Genomic DNA, 15,954 nt, shown 5'->3' with positions numbered 1-15,954 from the left:
ATTCCTTATTAATTGCAATTATATTGTTCGTATCTCCTAGAGGATTAACAATCCATTTTTATAATGGATAATAAAAGTAAATTCCTATTAGGTTGTCCCAAGTTTCTTTCGCTTTATAAAGAAATGACAGTTATGTTATTCTATATTATTTTATATTAAATTGGAAAAGTGCTAAAATATTTGATAAAAATGTTAAGAAATTCTGATATTGATTTAAGCGTATCGATTTATCTGCTCTTCATATTTGATCAAACAGAAATTGTTAATTATGATTTCCACTTAAAAGCGGATTGCATATTATGAGGATAAATTATCAAATTCATCTCTAATATACACATTAGAGAATCATTCATAGCCGTAATCCTGTTTACCGCTAACATTCCTGGTACTCAATCATTCATTAGGAGACTGCTCTAGCCGCACAGAATACACCTGTAAATAATTAATCGCCATTAATATTCCATCGACTTTTGAAAATCCCTCATGTGATCTATTTCATGCGATGAGAATATGTATAAATTGAGATTGCGATCGACCATCCTCAGTCGGATAAATCGAGTGATTCAAATTATAACACAAAAAAAAGTTAAAACTAGTTACATTATCTTTTTCAATTTTTATGTATTATTTGGCGGAAGAAACTTTGGTAATTAGTAAGTAAAGTTCACCTCCTTAATGTTAATGATTTTAATATGTTATTAAGCTCAAAGTTCTAAGGAATTTTCTATATATATATACATATACATAACTGTGTGCGTATATATATAATATACGTATAACAGCCAAAGTTCAGCTCTCAAGTGTACGCAAAACTTTTATGTTCATTTTACGCTATACCAGTATGTTTCATGAATTTGTTTGCTAACAGTATCGAAACAAATAACAAGCAGAGGACGAGCTATTCATGAATTGTTTTGCCAGCGTGTACGCTCCCAATATTTTCTATTTGAGAAAACATACTTGTTGCTATTGCAACTACAAATATTTTTACAGTCGACGCTTTTGCCGTGAATCATTGGCTAACATGTAAAATCGAGAAAAAACATGGTTTATTGTGATGGAAATGTGGAAAACCGCAAAACCGATATAGAAGGGAAAATAAAGGAAAGGAAGGTAGGGATAAGTAGAAGCTTGGGGCCAAGTTTAATTCACTGAAACCGAGCTGCTTGTATTATCACAAAACAAAATTGCCAGTACGTCATTTCCGTACTCTCGTCCTCGCGAAAATGGTTTTGCTCGTGAAGAAAAAAACGAAGAGACAGGGAAGAGAGGAAAAAGCAAACGGAGAGCGCTTTTAAAAAGCTGGCGAACCGTGTGTTACCACAACGAGACACGCGGTGCTATTTGTCGCTTTAAATTGTGTCGCAACTCGTTTTTGAGATCTTTGCCAGGGATGCGTTAAAACACGCTGCAAATATATTTCTGGCTTTTCTGGGGTTTAACTGAAATATGACAAATAACGTTGTAAAACATATGTACTTATGACTTACAGAGTAATTGAGTGTACAAAATATAATAGCCAGCGATTTAGGGCTTTAAAAGATCAAAAGAAAAGAAAAGAAAAGAAAAGAAAAGAAAAGAAAAGAAAAGAAAAGAAAAGAAAAGAAAAGAAAAGAAAAGAAAAGAAAAGAAAAGAAAAGAAAAGAAAAGAAAAGAAAAGAAAAGAAAAGAAAAGAAAAGAAAAGAAAAGAAAAGAAAAGAAAAGAAAAGAAAAGAAAAGAAAAGAAAAGAAAAGAAGAAAGATAATATGTTGCGGCAGTTTAAGTCGATCTAAGAAAATAGATAACGGGAGGGGGGGGGGGGGGGGGAGGGCAAAGCTAGTTAATCTGGAAAGAATCCAAGCGTCAATTTCAAGCATTTACAGAGAATCAAGCGGGCTGGTTAAGGTCGTGAGTTGAGCAATTATCCCGCGTTAGGTTCAATCAGGTTAGTCCCACGCGAAATTGATCCAACCATGCGAAAACGAGTGTATTCTGATTTCTGTTGCAGATATTTCTGGATTGTTGATTTGTTTCCGCTTGTCATCGAAATTTTTTACCAACAATGAACGTGTACGTGAAAGCAATCATAATTGCGGTAATCATAATAGTGTCGGTTCTTCTTTATATTTTCCAGTTTGCAAAGATTGGTAAGTTGATACTGATTAATTATGCGATCGAAATCCTATATAATGGCTACAAAAAATATTTGCATCATTATTCTCGTTTCCTAATGAATCGCTGTTTTAATCAAGTTTTATATTGCATCAAATTTCTGTAGTTACACGAAAGTACTAAATTATAGAAAACTTGATATACACGGATTTAATTAATTGATAAATTAGCCAATATATAGGCATTATTATTTATTATATTATATATTATAGGCATTATATATTAGTAATGTATATATACACTTTTGAATTTTAGCCTTCTTAGCCTTCTATTCTTATATCCTTTAAACGTCATTTCAAGCTACAAGCTACTTTAACTCAAATAGCTCGATTTCAAGTTCTAACGTATACTGTAAAGCACACTTGCGAAGTGAAACAGTAAACACGATATGAAAACTCTCTCCCCAGTAAGAAATCGAATATCCAATTTCAATCGTGCTTCATCGATGAAGCATCAATGCTACGTAAAAGCATCGTGGCAGCCGCAATGCGGATCCGTTGAACAAAAATTTCCTGGCGCGATCGTTTTCGTAACGCTATTAGCCGTTTCAGTATCAGGGATGTTTTAAAAATCCGTATCGGATTGTACCATGAAGCGCAATAGCGCTTCGTTTATTTATTTACGAGAAGTGCCGATCAACTCGATTGCACTGCTCTTTTTTTTTTGTCGAAACATACCGTTCAACGCGTTCACGCTTCACTTCATCAGCTATATCAGAAACGTTACACTAAAGAGTCAAAAGGTTGCCAAATATTCGTGCTTTACCTTTTGTTTGTGTGACGTTCTGTAATTGGTTTTCCAATTCAAGAGGTAATTTATACATTAGTTTTTTCTTTATTTGGTTTACGATTATTTGAAAGAAAAGTAATTACGAGAGGAAACTCTGATAGACTAGCGGCAAGCTACGTTCGGAACCGAGCGCGTTGTGAATTGACAATCGTAACCAAACATCGCGACACAGTTCACCACACTACGTGTACAGCATGATCACGCTGAGTGGCGTTGAAACGGTTAACGTAACTGCGCGTACGACCGTCGAATGGCAAAGATATTCAAGCTGAGAATCGTTTTCAGATGTTACAAACAGCTGTGTTGACTTTCAAGGAGAAACCATTCGACATGATCTTACGTTTGAGCCGGGACCTTCGGTTTGCAGTTTCTGCACCTGCTATAATTCGAGGCTGAAGTGGTGCCAGTCGATCGTATGCGACCCGCCCGTAGTGAGTATATGCTCATTACTTAAACACTTAACACAACCAGAGAGAAACTAAAGCACACCGTTAACGCTTGCACGCTGGTCGTTAAAGCACATGCTACGCGAATAGGGTACACAACGATTCATCTAACTTGCCTTGAATTACTTTTACAAAGAGAAACATGGACAGGAATAATTTTTTGTTACGAGTCGTTTAATTTATTCGTTCGTTAGAACGATTGGTCTGACAAATTCAAAGTCTTGTTCCGTATAAATATTTTTAAACAAGTACGTCATAAGCTTTGTATATTTTTTTTATCGCAACGAAACTGTTCAGAGAAATGTTGAAATTATTAATTACAAAAGAAGACATTTACGTTGTAAAAATGTTAGCGAAAACATTTGTGAAAAAGTTACTTTGTTATAAATTCTACAAAAAGAAATATTGAAAATCACGCGCCATTTATTCAGTTGCACGTATGAAAAGTATTTTGCATTCGCGCAAAAGAATCCCTTAAGGATACATATTTTATAATAATTGGAGTGTCAAAGTTATTACGCGGATTGGCGTATACGTGCCTTTTAATGAAACTAGGTTATTCATTTGTTATTCGTTCCTAACTTTCAACTTTATGATTTTTGCGGAATAAAATTTTATATTCCGGTTCAGTTTATAAATGATTCATTTTGAATTTAATAAAATTAGAGTTACAGCAGTGCAATTTAATAAAGAACAAATAATCATTTGTACTTTATTAAAATGTTCTTTTAGCGTCTCGTTTTAATATTTCTCTAATAATATTTTGTTAACCGTTATATTTAAATGAAGGTTTTCAAAGCAGAGACGTACTTTAACGTAGGAAATGGACGTACATTTATAATGAGAATTCAGAAGCAAAAATATTTCATACAAAAATAAATATTCCCCATGTAAATAGGTGTAAATAGCTACGTTATGACTTTTATATGTATCTAACGTTTTTCCATGCAAGCTAACGTATATTTGCTTCTTCGCTTCTTCGATTCTGAGTAGTAAAACCTGGCATTCATGCGGTTGATAGGTAGTTACGCGCTGACAACGAAAAACATAAAATGAATAAAAAGCATGAGCCATCCTATAAAAAAAATAAAGCTGCTTTTATCTTTCATTATATATTCGTCAGAATATTGTTAATAAATATTTAAGTTCAGATTTCAGCTTAAATAAATGCATAGGATTGGACATTTATTTATATATGTATCTGTGAACGCTTTTTGACATAAAATTTTTATAACGACTAAAATGACATATTCCGATATTAAATTAATTTGATGAGAATAAAAACTGAATTTTTTAAACGAGATTTTGTATGAAGTTACATTTATTGGGAAAAATTCATTCTTTTATAATATGATAAAACGAGACTCATAGTCTGTATAAATCATTTCATGGAATATTATGTGTATGTACATGTGTTCTACGCTTTTATTATAAAAATGCTAAATGAACATAACGATCAAACGCATCGACAAATGCATTGAACATATCGATTGTTATTTTGAAAAATTGATTATCTTTTATTTGTTTCGAACTACAAATTGATTGAGACATTCGTGTTTGCTAAATTGCGAATTTAACGCAATGAAGTCGTCTGAATCCCTTGCGAGCATGTAAATATAGCGTCGAATTAACAGGTCAATTACTTGAGGTTGGAACTGAAAGAAAGAGAAAGATGGAGGAGGTCTTGCCTTTGAATGCTGGACACTTCTAAAGCCCACAGTTCGCTGAAATTGCCAGAGAATTCAATTAAATGGCAAATTAAACCATTGAACTGAATCTGTTTCCAATCGTGAGCTTGGAGGTTCTACCCTTTGAATTTTTAAACCAGTCACCCTTCTTTTGTACGTATGGTAACGAATATAATTCATAAACTAATGAAGTGTGTAATTCAATTGAAAGCTCTTTTCACTGAATCCAGTTTAGACTAAGAAAAATGATATAATAACGAAATTATCAATTTACAATTTATAGAGCGTATACTTTATTCGAAAGTGAAGTTTATTACTGCAAATATTAGTTGGCTATTTATAGCCTGTTTGAAAAGGTGATTTAATTTCGATTGATTTTCGATAAGTTTTTGTTGGTTTACTCAGGTTAATTAATCTCCAATAAAATAGAAATACCAATCCGGTAGTATAATTGCTTTCTTGCTTATTACCTTTTTACTAATTAGCGATGCACGATTCCAGACCAGTAAATATTTTTCCATCGGGAGAAGTCAGGTCGAGAGATGCAAGATTTATACGCTCGTTCTGTCAGTTATCCCAGTGTCTGTTACGCGATAGAAAATGAACGAACTGAATAATAAATGCATTATCGGCATGAAGATTGCTTGATGTAGGCCACCGCTTTTTTTTCTATCCTTCCGATACCATTTTTCTTTTTTTTTCTTCTTTTTTTTCTTTTTTTTTTTCTTTTTTTTTTCTTTTTTTTTTTTTTTTTTTTTTTTTTTGCGAAACACTTTGCTAGTCGTGAGAAGCAGCAATTCGGTAATACGAGCGGTAATACGAGCGGTAATACGAGACAAAGCGATTCAGAACTCGAATTCATTTGTTGGAACGACGCCATGGGCAAAAGTAGATAATGGAAAACTTTCTTCCAAAGACCATTTGATAGCGCCGACGTAATCAAGAGTGTGACGATATTGCCAGAGACGTTTCTGCAAATAGAAGACTAACTTATTTACGAATTGCCGTAACACGATTGCCGCTGGTAGTATGGTTAGTAATCGCTTTATTGAATTTTCGCTTGATGTGACATCGTCGAGAGTTTCTAGCGAAATTCTTCTCCCTGTAAAACTATGTTTCTACAGCAATGGCTGTAATTTTCGAGTTACCGTTTGCGAAGAAATCTTTTTCTTTGTTACGTGTAATAGATTATTTTTAAGTTTTAAGTTTTAAATTACATTGGTAACCTTCTATAATTTATTACTCGAAGGTGGTAATTTTTTCTTAAATAGTTTGTTTTTCCTATAATTTATTATAATATATTTTACTACAGAATCCTCAAAAACATGATGTATGTATATATATCCTGAAATATTATCAGTCTATTGTCAAGTTATAGAACATTATGGAAATTGCCAATTAAAGTCATAAAAAACAAAAAATAAGGAAGTTCGTTAAAATATGTGATTTTCCAATCAAGATATAGAATTTATTCGAGTAATATAGATTACGGTAGAGATGGTGACGGTAACAATGAGTGGACTGATTCTTCGTGCGAAAACAAATTGGAAGCGCAGAGCGATGTATTGTTTCAGCGAATATCGATTTTAAAGCACGGTTTTAAAGTACGTGTGCGTTTGACTAGGTGTGTTAATTAATATTGCTGTCTGATTTTCGATATGTAAATACAATATCTACATATCTTTAAACTTATGATAATTGAACTAACAATTATTTTAAATTTAAATTAAACATGATAATTGAACTAACAATTTTTTTAAATTTAAATTAATATTTATCCTTTTAAATGCAACAATTTTTTTTAATAATAATTTCACGCGTAAGTCAGCTGCGCACATATTTGATCGTTCTTTAAAGCTTGAATCTCTGCGAAGAGAAAAAATCTTTCAACCAACAAGAACTGGTTCTACGTTTTCTATCCATTTCCTTCCAGATAAATCTCTCTCTATCTAAAATCCTTATTTCCGTATTTCCTTGAAAAGGTTAAAGTCGTTTTGTATAAAATCCAACGTAGAGAAGAAGGAAGATCCGCAAAAGATTCTTTCAGCTTTCCCTATGTTTGAGCTCGAATCAAAGCAATCCTATTCCCAATAGGGTGACTATGCGTTTAACTTCTCATAGAATCTCTCTGATTCCGTGTGATACCTTCGGTGTTTTTGAAGTATGTAATTGATGTCGTAACGTCGACGCTTTGCAGTGCGAATTCAATTTTGAGTTGCAATTTCCCTGTTTGCGTGGCAAAAGCATAAAATCGATAAACACGTTTTCTTTGCCGATGGCGCACTGTAAATATAAATATTTGAATAAATATCGCGAATTTCATGTTGCTAAAAGATTTATACTATTTATTCGTAAATAACTGTTGGATATGTTTAAGTTGAAACCACTGCATTAGGTCTTTTTTCTTCTTTAAAATTATTTGTATTGGTAAATTGAATGAAAGTTCTAACATGTAATTTGTTCTTCTCTTATAAATAGTTTACGGAGGATAAAGCGTGGGTAACTCACGACTGTCGCGATCATGACACTATACATACCTATGTATAGCACGTATACTAAGCTAACTAAAATAGCAAGTCAGAGAAATGGAAACTTAGGAAAATCTAAAGGAAGATAAAACGTTCGAGCCTTGCCAGGAATATAAGATGCTAAGTAATCTTCCTAAGTAATCTCCTCCAGCTTTTTCTAGTTTGATCAATAATTATTAGTACATGTTAGGAAAATAAATAGAATTTTTGTTCTCAAGCGAGGTATAATTTAAATTTTGTATGTACACAAAAATGTTAAATATCTGTAATAAACATGGTATAATCAATTTTTTTACATAAAATTATATTGTATAGGCTATTGTTATTTAAACATTTTAAATTGGATGAAGGAAAAAAATGACGCAAATAAAACGTAGGACATTTTAATTAAAGAGACTAATATAGAGATTTATCTACTTAACTGTGATTAAATCATCTCCACTTAACGCTCTACCTCTTCTATTAATTATGCTTCGTTAAACTATGATTACAGAGGATGGGTTTTTTGATAAAATGACATTCTGACAAATATATATAGATCGATATATATAGATATAGATAGACAAATATATAGATTCTTACAACAGTAGTTATGAATGAACAGTAGTTATTGTATCAATTCCGTTCTTCAGAAGCTTCATTTGTGAAAAGACAATTCGCCAGAATATGGATTCACTGTAGTTATAGCTGTAGGATTTCAATCTAGTTGACAGACTTGCTTTACGTAGAGAATATCTGTCTCTTGTTCTACCTTATCGCGATTCTCTCCTCATCTTATACGCTTTGTCGAGCAAAGTAATATTGGCATATATCTCGGCTCTGGTTACAATCATTAGTTTCCGCCTAAACGGTTAGAATCACATAGCTCGCGCTCTACTCTCGTTTATTCAACATTCAGGCCATATGGTCGCATGCGACGAGTTTTATGTTAATTCCGACCGATTACAATACCTTTCTTTCGTTTACAAGGAACGACGAGACTGGCAGTTGCGTGATTTCCAATGCAAAAGCCGCGATATCTGCACGATAACCTAACCTCAACCGATTTTGTTGTACTATTCTTATGTGGACTTCGTTTGTACCACAACTTCGTCGTAACAAAAATAGAATACGTAGAACACGGCATTCCGTTATGCGATATTGTCGATTCCTAACATCCGAAAAATCAGAGATAATTTTTTCCCTACAGTTGTACATTTGTGTGAAAAATTACGAACGTAAAGTTGTTTGGTGCATGCACAGTCCTCCCCTCCGCTGCATTTGCGTGGACATGCTAGAAAGATTCACTTTTCCACGGTGAAACTGTATGAAATGTATTATAATTTCATTTTTACAAAGGTCGAACATCCTACTATGCATAAATTTAATATTAATATAAGCAGGTTTCGTGTTAAGTATTACATCTGACGTATAAGCACACGTGTGTACGAGCCTTGGTTTTAAATGTCTTATAGTAGACACCGAAAAGATTATTCAGTTGGATATCTGACTCAACATCAATATTTTACTAGGAGATAACATGTTAAGAACACGTTGGTGGATGGCATGGGAGATGATGAATGAAGACATACTTCTGTGAGATACATAAAATAGTAGTCAGAACGTATTTTGGCGCTTGGGGACAGCAACAGCTGGTGATACTGTCATACACCTCCATTTATAAACTTTCGAAAATCGATGTGACCTTCAAACTTTAGTGTATTCTGTTTCACAGCACAAAATGTTTCCGAAACGTACGTTTATTGTTACAATGAACTTGACTAATGGCTCTGAAATACTATCCTTGAAAAAACAATGGGGGAATTGGAGCAAAAAAAAGAAGGAAATAAACAAAGACCTTGTTGGTTCGTAAAAATAAAATATGCTACAGGAAAAACTTTTTCCAACGGATTGAGATGCGACGAGCTTTAAAAGCTATGACGCGAATCGAGCGTTTGTCTACAAGAGCGCATTTTCGGTGGATATATAGATATACATGTATATGTGACGAAATATACTAAAGCAATATTGACCCTTTGTCGCTGAAAGTATCAAAATACAAAACTTCCTTTCAAATTTTCAGAATAAGGAAATCAGGATCATGATAAATAATTGGAACATAATTAAAAATAATATATCTTCTCTATAAGATAATGAATACATTGGTTCATTTAATTTTTATGGATATTCAAACGCTTCTGTGAAATAAAACGTCAAGATTATAGAGTATAAAATTCATAGCTATGAAATAACTAAAACTCTGATGTATTATTAAAAATATACGTTAGGTTGTATGTAGTGATACATACAAAGATTACATGTACAAACCCATAATTAACACAATGCTACCGCAACCATTCTGCAATCTACCTTGCCCAAAACACTCTTCCAGTCACCTCCAAACTCTTCAATTCTCTCCACCTAATCACCCACAAACCATTCACAAACATGCAATTCTCGACAAAAGAAGAACTTATCGTCAGTTGTCCTTAACATCTCGTTCATTCATTTGGTCCCTATCCCCCTATTTCCTCCCACCGTGATGATCGCACTACATTTTTCCACATTTTCTACATTTTTCTCTATTCTATTCTCTGGATGACCTGAATTCTCGAGCAGTCGAGTGACGATTGATCTGTACAATTGATCGATTTCTTTTTACTACAGCCATGCAGAAAATTTCGCCTTGGAAAAGAATGTTGTGATTTCGAATGTCTGGATCACCTGAAGAACGTTACCGGAAGTGGTAAAATTTATGTCCTTGATTATGATGAATCCTCCAGCTCCTCGACTCAGCGACAAACGCTACTCTGGGTGATGAGCGTAATGGTGCTATTGCGGCTTGTTTAATTTTTCAACAAGGATCCAGATGGCGCCGTTGACGGAATTCTTTCGCTATAAACGTCAACGATCAACATCAGCCATCAGGCAATTTCATATTTGTGACTTATTTCTTCTGTGTTATTTCTTCTAATTTTATTGTTAGTTCTTCAATTTGTATTCCAAAAGATTGAACTCTTTTTACGTGCGTGTGTGTTTTTCTTTTTTTTGTAACTCGTCGAGTTGCAATTCTAATTTTTGCACTTCCTCCTTCATGTCCTCTATGTGTTTCTCGAACTCTTGTGTCGTCCTGTCTTTGTCGGAACATTCTACTTGAAGATCAGCGAGTTGATGCTCGGGATCGTAATTCAATTTTTGGTCGTTAGCAGTAATAAGCTCACGTAACTTCACTTTTGAACTTGATCTTGTTTGGTCTTGATTGTGTTTTCGTGGTGCTTGTGGTGTTCTAAAAGTAATCGTCACGTTACTTGCATTTTTAGTGCACATTGATACACTGCACTCTGCAGTTCTCCTATTTTCAAACTTGCTTCATTTAAGGTAACTTTATGAATTTCCGATTGATGCTTTAACATTTGATGTAAGCCTTCTATTGCTGTTTCACGTTCTTTCAACTGTTCATTAAATTCGTTGTTTAGCATATCCACTCGAGAAATTCCGAGTTCTTGAGCATCGTTTCTTCTTTTAGAAATTTGGCCTATTTTCTCTCGCCTGCTGCTACATGTTGCTGTCATTTTATCAACTTCTTTCTTCTTTTTTTTTCTTTTTTTTTTTTCTTGAACTTAAAATCTTGATTTAAGGTTTGTGTTTCACTATATGATTTATTATTATTAACTAGTTCAACATTATTTTCAGTAGATTTTTTTTTCGCGTGATTTTTATACTTATTTAAATAGTTTTACACGAACAAATGCATCGTACGTCAGATATACCATTTTTAATAAATTGTCGCCTTTACAACTCGAGTTACCTCTGAACGAGTCGCATGATTGATCAATAAGCCATGAGTAATTATGCAAATTCAGTTTTTTTTTCATCTATCTATCTGAATATTATAACAAAGACTTTACATTGAATATTTTATTAAAATTGTAAGTTTTTCATAAACGCTTCAAAATCCACAGTCTATTGATCAACTCCTCTATCCTTTCTCTTTCTCCTCACTAAAATAGATAAATTCCTAATGTAGTTTGTGGATAATATTTCGTTTTTTTTTTTTTTTCTAAAGCAAATCACATTTATCATCTGATATATTTTTTTAAATAATTTCTGTCTGTACATTTTCTTCTTTTCCCTTACTCCTCTTTCTCTTTCTAATGAATTCTTTTTATTCCGTAAAATAGTTTTTGTATATTCAATTTTGTTAAGTGCAATCCTTATTTCTGATAACTTACTTTTATTAGATAATTCTTGTGAATCTTCTACTACATCTTCCATATCATTTTGAGTGCGGCTTCTACCTTCAGTAAATTTAATATCTTGAACCGTATCATTAATTTCAATAGCTCTTTCGGTATCAAGTAAATCGCACTTATTATTTAATATACCTTTTGAATTGACTTCTGTCTCTGTAGTTTCTTCTTCTGTATCTTCTTCGAGTTTTCTTCGTTCTTCTAATCCACCTTTCTCATTTTCTAGGATCTTCCTTGTTGTTACGCCGCCTAAAACATCTGCACGCCAGCCCGCGCCAGCTCGCACCACCGGACAACAACCAGCCTGCGTAACGTCACTTCGACCCTCAATAAACCTAAGGACCCACCATAACTTTCACTTCCCTGTAGTGTTTCGCCATGTGTCTTCAATCCGTTTGTCTTGAAGAATTTCTAAAGCTTAAAAATATTCTCGAAACACAGTCGGTTTTTAGAGAGGTCCTTGGGTTTATTAGACGTACTTAAAACACGGAGAAAACGGGTATGCACCCATTAGGAAAATCCGAATAGCCCTCTAATAAAACAAGCTATGTTTTCCTCACGCACACAGTCATCTATCCACCACGATGGTAGGAGACTTCCTACTCATCCCTTCGAGCAGTAGTGCAGGTCATGACCAATCGACACCGCGGTTCGTTACCCTCACTTTTCCTAACGAAAGTGGGGACAACGAATCCGCGTTCTTTAGGCACAGGGGCATACCCACACCGAACTTTTCTTCTGTATTAGAAAAAGAGCGACAGTCAGTCTAAAAACTAACGCCTAACGCGGCAGTCTACACATAGCGCGAGAGTCGCATACTTTACGAAAATCTTTTGTCGGTTCTCGGTGTTGTCGAACATACATCTTCTCTCCTAAATATATTATAGTGCTAAGTACATTAATACATTAATCTCCATTATAAGAGCCCTGCTCTAGCGTACATATCTATCACATCTTCGTGCGACAAGTTGTTAACTATTTATTTCTCTACGTCAGTGTAATCTGTAAAGTGTTGGAAATATATAATTTATAATTCAGTGAATCACAGTGTTATACAAACTCAATCACCCCTATTATCTCAACGGAAATCAGGGGATCGATCAATTCGTGGTGTCGATTGATATAATCGTACGACCCCCGTTGACGTCTCTCCTCGCGGTTACGTCTCCCCGCAATTGGTCGGAATTTACACTTGTATTTTCATCTTCTTTAACTTCGACTTTATCCGATCTCCTAGGTCTGCCTCTATGTTTCGCTTCATCAGTTGCTATTACACCCGTTACTGCATTATCATTTTCTACAGATTTATACCTATCGCTATCACTAGCTGTGTTCGTTAAAAGAACTTCCCTTCGTTGACGAACTTATCAGTTGTTTCGTTTTCACTATCTGAAATTGATTTTTGTTTAACACCTCTTTTTTCTTCTTTGGCAAATTTATTTTCTACATTTTCCGATGCCTTTTGTTTATTAATTATTTCAGACTTGTCTTCGATTAATTTCGTCTTTAAAGCGCTTCGCAAAATTTTATTTGTGTTTGATTGTCTGGTTTGATTATAAACAATTTCTTCAAATTTTGGCGAAGTAGCAGGCTTTGCAGCAACATTATAACGACTGCTCCGTTTACTACTATCTAACATAGATGGAGATGGATTCTTGTCATCTTTATTCTCTAAAGACTTCTCTTGTGTATTAGCATCTAAATTTCTCGACATAAGATCTGCTGAAGTTTTTTATTCTGTAGTGTCACACGCATTTTTCGCTGTCATCATTTGGTCTTCTTCTATAAGCAAATGTTCATTATTGTAAGCATTATCTCTTGCTTTTTGTATGGATTCTAATGATATATTTTGTTCAACGTTGTCTATTGATTTTGTATCATTTTCAGCAGTTGATTTACTAACTGCTTCTAATTCCTTCGTTTCAATTTGGTTTTCTTTATTTGTATCGCCGTCCAAAATATTTCTCATTGAAATATTATCCTTCTTGTTATGATCTTTTTCTGCTTCTCCTAAACTTTTACTTTTTTTGTCGAACCGTTCTTGTAAATTTTGAGTATCTTGTGACGAAGATGGTGACAAATCATTATACAATACTGCAATATCTTCTTTCCTTCGTTTCACAGACTCTTTCTGGTATTCTGTTGAGCTATTGACATCAAACATTAAGTCTGTTTTAATGAAAATATAATCCTGTGAAGCGGTGTCAATTGATACTTTCTTTTCATAAGAATTTTCTACATTAGACTGCAATTCTTTTGAAAATTCTTTCAAAACCATTTCTTCATTTCCTACAGTAACGTCTGTTTTCTCCAAGCTTTTGTTCAAATTATTAGAAACTAAACTACCCTGATAACTCCGACTAGTCGCTACTTTAATAGTCTCCTTTAACAGTTTTCTTAACTTGATTTCGTTCTGCTTCTGCATAGCGTCTAGTATGGCCCGAATATTTGGATCCACACCAGTAGCCATAGCCAAGCCGGTGAAAATTATCCTTTGTTCCGTGGTATATATAGGGTAAAACGAATGGTAGACCGCAGCATAGTGGTTTCCAACGATCCACACTTGTTCTAATTCCTCACTCAACGTCTTTCGTGTCCATTGACGTAGAAAAAAGTAAGTTATTGTAATATCGGAATATATTAAAGGTGTAATTTTGTCCGATTAATTATAATTTATTAATAATGGATTGAAAATACAGATATTACAGACAGAAAATACAGACAGAGAAACGATGTTTGATTAACAGGAAAACTAAATGCAACGCTCGTATTTACATCAAATAACTTGACAACTATTTGGTAACTCTCTCTCTCTCTCTCTCTCTCTCTCTCTCACTAGCAACTCTAACACTCGACAACACTCGCAACTCAATTCTAACGACTCTATGCTTCGACGTCTCGATCAACTCTGAACCTCGCCAATGCATTCCTGCTCGGTCCTGCACGCACACACACGCACGACACACACACACACACACACACACACACACACACACACACACACACACACACACTTTTCGGCTCACATACTCTGGCCTCTCGATTGCCACTCCTTGAAATATGAAACCGTACTTCTGTTTTGACGCTGCTTATCTTTTCTCGCGTCACTGTTACTAGGCGCTCTTGGATGTAAACAAACCACAAAAAGACGGCGTACACGGTGTTTTCTAATTTCAGCCGATCTCCAATCAAAGCTATTCTACGATATTACATTATCGTATAATAATAAGCTTTTAATCGTTTAATAATAACTCGTCAAGTAGAAATTCCACACGAAGCATTGTGAAGAATAATACTTGAAGAAGATCTATGTTCTTACGAGATTGGCTGTCTACAAGAACTTTGTTGGATAGATTGTATCGTTTGACGAAAATTTTATTGTTGAAAGTTAAGAAAGTTGGAAAGAAAACCCACGCTGTCTCGAAGATGTCTTGTTTTTCAGATGCTGTAAATTGACAAATAACTAGATATTAGTATTGACATTATTTGATGTCATATCTGACCTTAAAGTATAAATAAAATCAATCTAGGAATTAATGAAATTTCAAACATTTTTTCTAAGAAAACAGAAGTTTCGTTCCTCCTAATGAGTATCACATGATGCAATAGAAAAATAATTTGACATTGAAAATCGTGTCAAGATCAATTTCGAAGCTATAAAATCGTCTTAAAAAAACGCTGTGATAAAAAATTTTTTGACACCTTGTACAAAGGTGTATATCAACGTAAGTGTACCTGTATGTCTATATTCGAGATTATTTATCTATTCAAGATAGCAAAGTAAAAATACTATATAGAGGATTTAATTAATGTGTGGATCAACGTATGTATCACTATATGTAACAATAATATTGACTGTATATGTACGTGTGTAATAAAAGATTTCCGGTTTACAATGTTTACGATACTGATATAAAAATACCATATAGAGGATTTAATTAACGTGTATATCTACGTATATATCATTATATGTAACAGTAACATTATGTGCATATGCGTATAATATTGGTTAAATGTTAAATGTTAAATGTTAATATTGGTTAAATGCGTTAAAGTGAAATGTTATTTACCTATTCAAGATAGCAAAGTAAACATACCATATAGAGGATTTACTACTGTTA

The sequence above is a fragment of the Bombus huntii genome, unplaced genomic scaffold, assembly GCF_024542735.1.
Source record: "Bombus huntii isolate Logan2020A unplaced genomic scaffold, iyBomHunt1.1 ctg00000222.1, whole genome shotgun sequence".
In the NCBI taxonomy this organism is placed as follows: Eukaryota; Metazoa; Arthropoda; class Insecta; order Hymenoptera; family Apidae; genus Bombus; species Bombus huntii.
The sequence above is the reverse complement of the archived record's forward strand: the minus strand, read 5'-3'. Positions refer to the sequence as shown.